The following is a 12598-nucleotide window of genomic DNA, read 5'->3' on the forward strand; positions in this document are numbered from 1 at the left end:
GCCTCATTTTAAAACAATGCGCATGTTTCTATCTCTTTCCAGTCCGGAGAAAAAAAATCGGAAGCCTTAGAACTTGAATGCACCTCGTAATGTTAACAAATTTCTTCTCCAGAAACACTTTTCTATCCATTGCCAGTTTACATTTTATGTCCTCTCTACTTTGGCGAACACCAGTATTTTACTGTTCAAATACCAAAACTCATCTGCTACTTTTAATGTTTTGTTTCCTAATCTAATTTCCTCAGTACTGCCTTATTAAATTTGACTACATTGCATTGTGCAAGTTTTGCTTTTGTTGCTGTTCATCATACAACCTCCTTTCAAGACACTATCCATTTTATTCAGCTGATCTTCCAAGTCCTTTGCTGTTGCTGACAGTTCACTGGGAAACATCAGATCTCAAAGTTTTTATTTCTTCTCCCTGAACTTTAATTTCATGTCCAGTTTTTCCTATGGTTTCCTTTAGTGCTTGCTCAATGCACAGATTGAATAACATTAGGGATCGGCTACCATTCTCTCTCATTCCCTTCTTAATCACTGCTTCCCTTTCATGCCCTTCAACTCTTATAGGTGTTGCTTAGTTTCTGTACAAGTTATATACAATCTTTCGCTCCCTGTGTTTCACCCCTGATACGGTCAGAATTCCAAAGAGTATATTGCAGTCATCATTGTCAAAAGCTTTCTTTAAGTCCACAAATGCTATAAGCATTGGCTTGCCTTTCCTTAACATATCTTCTATGATAAGTAATAGGGTCAGCATTGCCTCATGTATTCCTACATTTATCCGGAATCCAATCTGATCTTCCCCAAGGTCAGCTTCTACCAGTTTTTTCCATTCTTCTGTAAATACTGTATGTCAATATTTTGCAGCCATGACTTATTAGACTCACAGTTTGGTAACATTCACACCTGTTGGCACCTAATTTCTTCGGAATTTGAATTATTACATTCTTGAAATCTGATGGTATTTCACCTATTTCATACTTCTTGCACACCAGATGGATTAGTTTTGCCATGACTGTCTGTCCCAAGGTTACCAGTAGTTCTGAGGGGACCTTTTTTAAACTTAGGTCTTTCAGCACTCTCTCAAATTCTTTGCCCAGTATCATCTCCACCATCTCATCTTCATTTGCTTCCTCATCCCTTTCTGTAAGATTGCTTGCAAGTTCATTTTGCTTGTATAGTCCCTCTATATATTCCTTCGACCTTCAAGCTTTCCTTTCTTTGCTTAGTACTGGTTCTCCATGTTGTTGTTGTTGTTGTGGTCTTCAGTCCTGAGACTGGTTTGATGCAGCTCTCCATGCTACTCTATCCTGTGCAAGCTTCTTCATCTCCCAGTACCTACTGCAACCTACATCCTTCTGAATCTGCTTAGTGTATTCATCTCTTGGTCTCCCTCTACGATTTTTACCCACCACACTGCCCTCCAATACTAAATTGGTGATCCCTTGATGTCTCAGAACATGTCCTGCCAACCGATCCCTTCTTCTGGTGAAGTTGTACCACAAGCTCCTCTTCTCCCCAATCCTATTCAATACTTCCTCATTAGTTATGTGATCTACCCATCTAATCTTCAGCATTCTTCTGTAGCACCACATTTCGAAAGCTTCTATTCTCTTCTTGTCCAAACTATTTATCGTCCATGTTTCACTTCCATACATGGTTACACTCCATACAAATACTTTCAGAAATGACTTCCTGACACTTAAATCTATACTCGATGTTAACAAATTTCTCTTCTTCAGAAACGCTTTCCTTGCCATTGCCAGTCTACATTGTATATCCTCTCTACTTTGACCATCATCAGTTATTTTGCTCCCCAAATAGCAAAACTCCTTTACTACTTTAAGTGTCTCATTTCCTAATCTAATTCCCTCAGCATCACCCGACTTAATTCGACTACATTCCATTATCCTCGTTTTGCTTTTGTTGATGTTCATCTTATATCCTCCTTTCAAGAAGCTATCCATTCCGTTCAACTGCTCTTCCAAGTCCTTTGCTGTCTCTGACAGAATTACAATGTCATCGGCGAACCTCAAAGTTTTTATTTCTTCTCCATGGATTTTAATACCTACTCCGAATTTTTCTTTTGTTTCCTTTACTGCTTGCTCAATATACAGATTGAATAGCATCGGGGAGAGGCTACAACCCTGTCTTACTCTCTTCCCAACAATTGCTTCCCTTTCGTGTCCCTCAACTCTTATAACTGCCATCTTGTTTCTGTACAAATTGTAAATAGCCTTTCGCTCCGTGTATTTTACCCCTGCCACCTTTAGAATTTGAAAGAGAGTATTCCAGTCAACATTGTCAAAAGCTTTCTCTAAGTCTACAAATGCTAGAAACCTAGGTTTGCCTTTCCTTAATCTTTCTTCTAAGATAAGTTGTAAGGTCAGTATTGCCTCACGTGTTCCAGTATTTCTACGGAATCCAAACTGATCTTCCCCGAGGTTGGCTTCTACTAGTTTTTCCATTCGTCTGTAATGAATTCGTGTTAGTATTTTGCAGCTGTGGCTTATTAAACTGATTGTTCGGTAATTTTCACATCTGTCAACACCTGCTTTCTTTGGGATTGGAATTATTATATTATTCTTGAAGTCTGAGGGTATTTCGCCTGTTTCATACATCTTGCTCACCAGATGGTAGAGTTTTGTCAGGACTGGCTCTCCCAAGGCCGTCAGTAATTCCAATGGAATGTTGTCTACTCCGGGGGCCTTGTTTTGACTCACGTCTTTCAGTGCTCTGTCAAACTCTTCACGTAGTATCGTATCACCCATTTCATCTTCATCTACATCGTCTTTCATTTCCATAATATTGTCCTCAAGTACATCACCCTTGTGTAGACCCTCTGTATACTCCTTCCACCTTTCTGCTTTCCCTTCTTTGCTTAGAACTGGGTTTCCATCTGAGCTCTTGATGTTCATACAAGTCCAAAGGTCTCTTTAATTTTCCTGTAGGCAGTATCTATCTTACCCCTAGTGAGATAAGCCTCTACATCCTTACATTTGTCCTCTAGCCATCCCTGCTTAGCCATTTTGCACTTCCTGTCCATCTCATTTTTGAGATGTTTGTATTCCTTTTTGCCTGCTTCATTTACTGCATTTTTATATTTTCTCCTTTCATCAATTAAATTCAATATTTCTTCTGTTATCCAAGGATTTCTACTAGCCCTCATCTTTTTACCTACTTGATCGTCTGCTGCCTTCACTACTTCATTCCTCAAAGCTACCCATTCTTCTTCTACTGTATTTCTTTCCCCCATTCCTGTCAATTGTTCCCTTATGCTCTCCCTGAAACTCTGTACAACCTCTGGTTCTTTCAGTTTATCCAGGTCCCATCTTCTTAAGTTCCCACCTTTTTGCAGTTTCTTCAGTTTTAATCTACAGGTTATAACAAGTAGATTGTGGTCAGAGTCCACATCTGCCCCTGGAAATGTCTTACAATTTAAAACCTGGTTCCTAAATCTCTGTCTTACCATTATATAATCTATCTGATACCTTTTAGTATCTCCAGGGTTCTTCCATGTATACAACCTTCTTTCATGATTCTTAAACCAAGTGTTAGCTGTGATTAAGTTGTGCTCTGTGCAAAATTCTACAAGGCGGCTTCCTCTTTCATTTCTTACCCCCAATCCGTATTCACCTACTACGTTTCCTTCTCTCCCTTTTCCTACTACCGAATTCCAGTCACCCATGACTATTAAATTTTCGTCACCCTTCACTATCTGAATAATTTCTTTTATTTCATCATACATTTCTTCAATTTCTTCGTCATCTGCAGAGCTAGTTGGCATATAAACTTGTACTACTGTAGTAGGTGTGGGGTTCGTATCTATCTTGGCCACAATAATGCGTTCACTAAGCTGTTTGTAGTAGCTTACCCGCATTCCTATTTTCCTATTCATTATTAAACCTACTCCTGCATTACCCCTAATTGATTTTGTGTTTATAACCCTGTAGTCACCTGACCAGAAGTCTTGTTCCTCCTGCCACCGAACTTCACAAGTTCACACTATATCTAACTTTAACCTATCCATTTCCCTTTTTAAATTTTCTAACCTACCTGCCCGATTAAGTGATCTGACATTCCACGCTCCGGTCTGTAGAACGCCAGTTTTCTTTCTCCTGATAACGACGTCCTCTTGAGTAGTCCCCGCCCGGAGATCCGAATGGGGGACTATTTTACCTTCGGAATATTTTACCCAAGAGGACGCCATCATCATTTAATCATACAGTAAAGCTGCATGCCCTCGGGAAAAATTATGGCCGTAGTTTCCCCTTGCTTTCAGCCGTTCGCAGTACCAGCACAGCAAGGCCGTTTTGGTTATTGTTACAAGGCCAGATCAGTCAATCATCCAGACTGTTGCCCTTGCAACTACTGAAAAGGCTGCTGCCCCTCTTCAGGAACCACATGTTTGTCTGGCCTCTCAACAGATACCCCTCCGTTGTGGTTGCACCTACGGTACAGCTATCTGTATCGCTGAGGCACACAAGCCTCCCCACCAACGGCAAGGTCCATGGTTCTGAGCTCTTAATATTCATAGAGTGGATTCTCTCTTTTCCAAGGATTTCTTTAATTTTCATGTAGATGATATCTATCTTTCACCTAGTGATATGTGCTTCTATATATTTGCATTTGTCCTTTAGCCATTCCTGTATACAATTAGCCATTTTGTACTTTCTGTGAATCCCATATTTTAGACCATGTATTCCCTTTCGCCTGCTTCATTTGGTGAATTTTTTTCCCTCTCATCAATTAAATTCAATATCTCTCATGATATCCAAGGATTTCTATTAGGCCTCGTCTTTTTATGCATGTGATCCTCTGCTTCCTTCACTATTTCATCTGTAAAAGTTACTCAGTTGTTTCCTATTGTATTACTTTCCCCTGTTTCAGGCCAACACAGGCCAACAGTGCGTGATGCTCCCTTTGAAATTTTCAGTAGTTTCTGGCTCGTTCAGCTTATCCAGATCCCATCTCCATAACTTCCTACTTCTTTTCAGTTTTTTTCTGTTTTAATCCAATAAATTATGGTCAGAGTTCACATCCATCCTTGGAAATGTCTTGCAGTTTGAAATCTAGTTCCAAAATCTCTGTTTTACCACTATAAAATCAATCAGAAACCTCCAGTTTCTCAAGATCTCTTCCATGTATACTGTTTTCTTTCATAATCTTAAACCAAGTGTTACTGAAAATTAAATTGTGCTCTGTCCCTGCCTGATTAGGGATCTAAAATTCCACACTCAAATCTATAAAATGGCAGTTTTGCTTTCTTGATGATGACATCCTTCTGAGTAGTCCCTGCCTGGAGATCCAAATGCGGGACTAATTTACCTCCACAATATTTTATCCTCAAGCCTGCCATAATCATTTAACCACAGAGTAGAGCTCCACATCCACAGGGAAGGTAATAGCTGTGGTTTTCCCTGCTTTCATACGTTTGCAGTACCAGTACAGCAAGGTGATATGGTCTGATGTTACAAGGCCAAATCAGTCAGTCCTTCGGAGTATCGCCCCTGCAACTACTACAAAGCCTACTGGCCCTTTTCAGGAACTACATGTTTGCCTGGCCTCTCCCCAAATATCCCTCTGTTGTGATTTCACTTATGGTATGGCTATCTGTATCATTGAAGCATGCAAACCACCGTACCTTGGCAAGGTCTGTGGTTCATTGTGAGAACTTTAAAAGTATGAAGTGCAATTTGTCTGTTATTTTTGCTGCACAGTGTGTCAATCAGGTTGTGTGAATGAGCCAATACATTTGTTAATGTATTTATGGGCCAAAGATCATACTGCATGGTTAGTACCACAGATGAATTTGACTTTTTCCCTTTTGTTGCATGGTGTAAAACACCACACATATATTTCTTAAATAGAAATGATTTACATGTATGTGCGTGATGCCATTGGAAAAAAGCTAGTTCAGAAGTAAATTAAATTTGGAAAAAAATCAATAAAGACAAAAGAACTTGGCAGCTAAGCTTTTGATGAAGGCCAGGATGATTGTGAGACTGAAAGATGTCTTGGAGGGATAGTCCACACCTGTGATATAAAGTAAAGCTGATGATTTTATGTAGGCCTATGCATGTTGGGAGGAATTGCAGAGTCCAGATGACGTGTGTTATGAAGCAATGGTTGCTCAGGCCCTTGGTTGTCAGACTTGCTCTCGGCCACAGTTAGTGATGCCTATTCAGATATGTGGACACATGGTTACTGATTGTGTCCACATAGAGAGCCAGACAGCAATTGTAGCAGAGTTGATATAGCTGCTTTCACGGGTGACCTATTTCCTGATTGGATAGGGTATATCAGTGACTGGACCAGAATTGGGTATGCTTGCTGAATACACAGGACAAGTCTTGCTTCTGGATCTTTCACATGAATATTATCTATTTGGAAAAGGGTTAGGAGTAGTAGTATTGGAAGGATGAAAAAAGGATATTTTGTATGTTGAACAGGTGATGAATCAAGATGGAAATGATTTTGTAGAGAGAGTATTCTCCATTTCAGGAGGTAAGTAATAAAATGCAGCCAGAGTCCTGGAGGAGGGTGGTACAGCTGTACCAATTCAGAATTGTATTATTGCATTATGAGAAGGGGGCTGATTTGTAGCTTGTTAATAGGCCTAGCTGGAGTATTGGGAGCATGAAAGGATATAGCATGGATAGTGTTAACTACATACTTGCTGAACTACCTAATTTAAGTGTAACAAATGAAAGGCATGGCTACTATACAAGAACTTGCACTTCTCTGCTGTTGCCACAAAATAGATTAGCTAAAACTAACAATAGTCATAAGTATATGGCAATTAAAATATATAACAAATTGTCTAAAAATGGGTCAATCAAGCCTGACAAATTATTTAAAGACAATGTTCATAACTTCTTGTTAACTAATCCATTCTATTCATTAGAAGAATTTTTAGAAATGCCCAATATCAACTTAAATATGTAAAAATTTATTTTGTAAAATTAATAGGTTAAGTGAACTGACGAAGTCTATTGCATGTAACAATGCTGAATGACTAATAAAGAATCTGAATCTGAATCTAGTCTATTTGTATACCAAGTTTGCAGTAATGACTCTAAGAAGGTGTTGGCAAAATGATCATTGTAGTGAGGCAGAGTATCATTGCAGATACACCATCTGTTTGATCTTTGAGCTGCCTAGCTGGAAATTGGTAATGAGAATGACTAAAGTTTGCACCATGTCTAACAAATAGTCACCATGAAAGGCATCATGGCTGCCTGAAGTGTGGCTATAAAGAGTAAACTCATTGATCCACTAAATTTCAGGGATCCAACTGCTATTCTTCACCTGATGTTTCAGCCGTATATGTTTCAGCCATTGTGTGAGTGAGCTGACAGATGGAACCAATATAGTATGAAATGGATAAGGATGAAAAATCAAATTTGTGCTGAAGATGTAGACTGTGCTAATTTTGTGATTATCATGAGATGAATTGAAGGTGCTTGGTTTAAAATTGTGAAAGCATCTGTAACAAATAAAATACCTCAATCATTATTGATGGGCTTGTAAGGCATGGTCTGCCTCATGTTTTCACTGAAGTCATGGGTATTTGTGAACAATGTTTTAGCCAGTGTTGTAATAGTGAGTTACGACCAATACCAACTTTAAATGATGGGTGATGGGGAGAGATGAGGCAATTAAGTTGTATATATTTTAATGACGAAGATGAAAAGATGCAAGATATTTAATTACAGAGCTTTTTTTTAATTTAAACAAATACAACACAAGGCCAATTACCATTAAACAAAAATGGAAGAAAGAATTTTCAGGCACACAACTGTTGACAAGAATCTTACAACTTCAATTGTGCTCAGACTCACAGGCATGAAATCTCCTTCTGTGCAAGATGCAGGGCATTGTTAACAATCCAGTAGGTGCTTCATGGTCTCTAGTTCTCCACAGTCACAGTTATTGGTCTCCATACAGACATGCCATTTCTTGGGACTACTCCTGGATCTTCAGATTCCAGAACAAAGATAACTGAGTGACCTCCACATGATGCAATTCTGTTCATACCCAGGTTGGAGGGTTTCTGAAGGGAGAGGCCAGGTAGATTTATTCTCAAGTCAAGAAATCCAGAATCTTTTTTTCTTGCTGTAGCTGGCTGCTGTTGTTTGCAAGAATGAATCAATCCTTAGGAAACTACATGTGGACCTCAACCTTGGGCCTGCTGAAATGTACCCATGTAGTGGATGGTTTTCTTGATGAGACTGATTTGTTCTCTCTGCTTTGGTGCCTACTTCATGATGAATATCTCATGATGCTATGCCAGTAAGCTGGTAGATTTTTACAAGTGGTGTAGGTTTCAAATAACTTGTAATAAGCATACATGTTTCATTTAGCACTTTAGCAGTTATGTTTGCACCTGGGGATTTGTACCAGACTCGTTGTACTTACTCTGCAGCACTGTAGCACTTCCAGAAGGATGTGGTTGAGAGCCCCTTATGCTAACAGTAATCTTGTGAAAGATATTATTTCTGGCTTCCACCTTCGTTCTTGTATTCTCAGGGTCCTGCTTGTATGGCAGAGTACAATCCAGAGTGACTTCCAGATATTTTGGACCTGTCATCTATACGAACTGTGTCCCTTGACATGTGATGTTGAGATTTTCAGATTTCCCTCAGTTTGTCAGTGCCAGATCATCGACATTATGGGATATCCTTGTGTTTTCCGGAAGTGGTTGGTCATTGTCAAAAGAACAGTTCCTGGTGGTAAGCCATTTCTTTGACTTCTGGATCATTCACACTGTCCGTGGAAGACCACACAAATTTTCCTGTTTTGGAGTAAACTGTGAGTAAGTTTGGTGAAATCATAATCTTTCATTATTCTGTATTCCTCTGTGACTATGCATGGTGACTGACAGTGTCCTAAGCAGCCATCAGGTCAATAAAAGCTACTCCTGTAATTTTCCAGGTTTCAGAGCTATCTGCAATAAACTATGTGAGATTGAGAATCTGAGATGCACAGCTTTTTCCAGGCCTAAAACCATCTTGTTCTTGTATTATAACTGTCTCTCCAATATGAACCAAACAATTCAGCAATACTTGCTCAAAGATTTTCAGCAAATGGCATAACAAGGATGTAGGCAACTAACTTCTGCCGTCGAATATATGTAGTGCCACACAGGCATGCTTTGTAGGCACAAAGATAAATATTGGCACCAAAATCTCTGCGTCAGTAAATAAATTAAAAAAAAAAAAGTGGAAGACGAGCCTTTTTCCTCCGCCCAGAGTTTCGACCACTGCATTTTGGTACATTATCCAATGAAGTAAATACAAATTCTGTATTGTTGATCTTCGAATGTAGCAGCATTTCAATGTACTACGAAAATCCGACTGGCAAGACTGTTTGGGAAGTTTGTCAATATGGCCAACTCTACGTTCTGAATTTTTTCCTACCTGTGAGAAGAGATGGTTGCTAATAGGAGCTTTTATGAATTGTGAATCACATGTAGTACTCTCTTCGCCATAAGATTAATACGAATATAAACATTTTGCTATGTATTGTTTAGTGTTTGCTACTATCTCATTTAAATCCTGTCTGCCTAATAAACTACGAAACTAGAGTGAGACAACAGCAAACGCGGAAGAATATACATATCATGTCATGTTTATATTCATATTATTCTTATGCCTGATAGTGATACAGTCAGAAATGAAGCACGGCAACTGACTAGATTTTGAAATCTAAGATGACTAATTTCTGTGCAGAAAGTAATGAACTAAAGAGGCACCTACAAAGATTTTCAAACGGAGAAAAATTTTCGCTAAAATTTTGTTCAGAACATCATCTATCATACGCAGTCTATTATTTGGTTCTTGATGATCATTATCAAAGAAAGCAGTAGTGTAAGTAACAACAAATGTTTCGCTAATGAAACGATTCCTCTCTATTTTTTATTTGTAAGCGGCGGTAGCGCGCACAAAAGCAAGCCACGCCGCGAGCGGCGACAGGCCGTAAACACGCACTATCAGAATGCGACAAACAATGCATGACACAGTACAGTAATGCATTTTCAGCTTAGAGTGACGTAAACACATATAACAAAGAGAATGGCACTTATCAGATCAAAGAAAAATAAGCAATCAATTCAAACCAGACGAAGCACGTGAAAAAGGAATGATATCCGTATAAATACGGACGGAGCGCGTGACGCGTAGCAATGGCTACCTGGTAAACTGTAACTGCTAAGCTTACGACTCGAACCAAACTACTGCAGCTGTATCGTCATTCATTCGACCTAAATTGTCTCATATTACAATTAGACGAACTTTGTTTCGATTTGGAGGTGCGACCTAAAACTTTTCTCTCCCCTTGAACTTCGAGTCTAAAATTTCAGATGCGGCTTAGATTCGGGAAATTTTTTTTTCCTTGATTTCGAGTCTCATTTTTCAGGTGCGGCTTAGATTCAAGTAAATACGGAATTTTGGCAAAATAAAAGGCTTTTATACAGTTGCCAAAATCCGCTCTCTCATCTGATCACCAAAGTGTTTGATCTGCTCCATTCTGATGTCATCTACCTCTGCCAACCTTACCACTGTTAATGGCTGCATTCAGTTTATCTCTTGGAAAATGCTGTAAAAATTTGCTAGTCTCCAGTTTATCTTGGCTGCACGATTTACTGATCTGACCTAATGTATTGGATGAACTGGTTTACCATTATTTATGAGCTGATGGGAAATTTGGCTAGCTGGTACTTTTGCTTGTCTCTTTCTAGCTCTTTAATTACTGTAGCAGCAGTTCCGTCTGTGTTGTGTAGTGTCTAGTTTATTCTATATAATAAGAATTCTTGTAATATTTAATGAGTGTTGATACTTTTTCTGATGCATGAAGTATTTAGCTGTACTCTTGGAGAAATACTGTGTATATATTTTGCATAGGAGAATAACTTAATGAATCCAGACCCAACTCTCATTATATCTACCAGCTTCCTGCTGGGTACAGCCACAGTGTATACTGCAGCAATGCTGGGAATGTGAGTGTTGTGCTGAGTATTGCCCACAAGTGACTTTCAATATCGATGTGAATAGTTTACGTAAATAACTATGAGAATATGAACAGCAGTATAGAACAATAGGGGTCCAACTAGATAATCATAGAGGTCATGCAAAAGTTGGACACAAAGTCAAAAACATTGAAAGAAATAGTTTTTGTGTTGATAAGAACCCAGAAGTGTGTTGTTGTGAATTGTTGCTGCAAAAACTTCTCTGATAATTGTAACAGACTAAAGATTCCCTCATCTAAACCTTCAGCTATTTATGAGAAATTTAGAGGTGTTATTGAGCTAGTTGTCGAGTAAGAAGAAACAGTTACTAGTTTGTGGAAATTTCAATACAGATTTCTTAAAAGATATGCACAGGAAAAATGATCTAGAATTGTTATTTGGGCGTTTCAATCTAATTTCAGTAGACAATTTTCTGACTCATGTGCAGCAAAATCGTAGGACATTTTTACAGACTGTGCTCAGGCTGAAACAATTAATGAGTATGCTATTGCAAGTGGACTACTAGATCATGATGCACAACTAAAGGAAATAAACAGTAAGGCACCATACAACCCTGAGGCAGGTTCATACAAAGCAGTGAGGCTTGTTAATTAGAACAGGATCGAGTGTTTTAAGAGTAAGCTAAAGGGGCTAATGTATAGAAAGAGATGCTAATGTGAAGTCCAACTTATTCCATAGTAATTTTGGGCCAATATTTGAAAGTTGCTTTCAATAAAAAATTATCTAGAAAAAAACAAGTGAGCTTTGGATGACTAAAGCAATAGAAATGTCATGTAAGTGGAAGAGGAAAATTTATGTAAAGGCCAGAGTAAGTCAAGATCAGATACTGCTTGCATACTACAAAAATACAGTAGTATTTTATGGAAAGTCATTAAAAGTTTCCAGAAGTATGCATGTCCTGACAGAAAAAATAACATCACTAATAAAATTAAAACTGTGTTTGACATTGTCAGATGGGAGACAGGGCACCCAGTCAGTGTACAAGACTCCATAACAATTAAATTAAACTAAATGACAATGATGTGACTGATAATTCACAAATGGCAAGTACTTTTAAAAATCACTTTCTAAATGTAGCAGCAAATATAGGATCAAATGGTACAGATGAAGAAGAAACAGAATGTATATAAAAAATGTCATTCCACAAAATGTTAAGCAAGTACAGTAGCACCAGCATCCTTCAATGAAATTAATGCAATTATAAAAAGTCAATAAAACAAAAGTTCATATGGTATTGATGGAATTTCAGACAGAATTCTGAAAATTTGTTCCAACTTAATAAGTAATGTCCATTGAGATATATAGTGCATCACTTGTGCTAGGAATTTTTCCAGGCAGCTTAAAATATGCAGTTCTTAAACTATTTCATAAGAAAGGCAAGAAGACAGACTTAAACAATTATTGTCCAGTGTCCTTACTGACATCTTTTTCCAAAAAGTAATGTACTCAAGAGTAGCCGCACACTCAAGTAGAAACAATTTGCTTAGCATATCACAGTTTGGATTCCAGAAGGGTTGCTCAACTTAGAATGCTATTTATACATTTGCTCATGAAGTAGTACAAGCC

At 38.3% G+C, this 12598-nt stretch overlaps 1 protein-coding gene across 1 annotated transcript in view; it reads left to right on the forward strand.

Annotated features, from left to right (window-relative positions):
• Positions 1-12598, forward strand: part of LOC126259241 (dynein regulatory complex subunit 7) — a 742488-nt gene that overhangs the window by 426292 nt on the left and 303598 nt on the right. The window lies entirely within an intron of this gene.

This window comes from Schistocerca nitens, chromosome 5 (genome assembly GCF_023898315.1).
Source record: "Schistocerca nitens isolate TAMUIC-IGC-003100 chromosome 5, iqSchNite1.1, whole genome shotgun sequence".
Lineage (NCBI taxonomy): Eukaryota > Metazoa > Arthropoda > Insecta > Orthoptera > Acrididae > Schistocerca > Schistocerca nitens.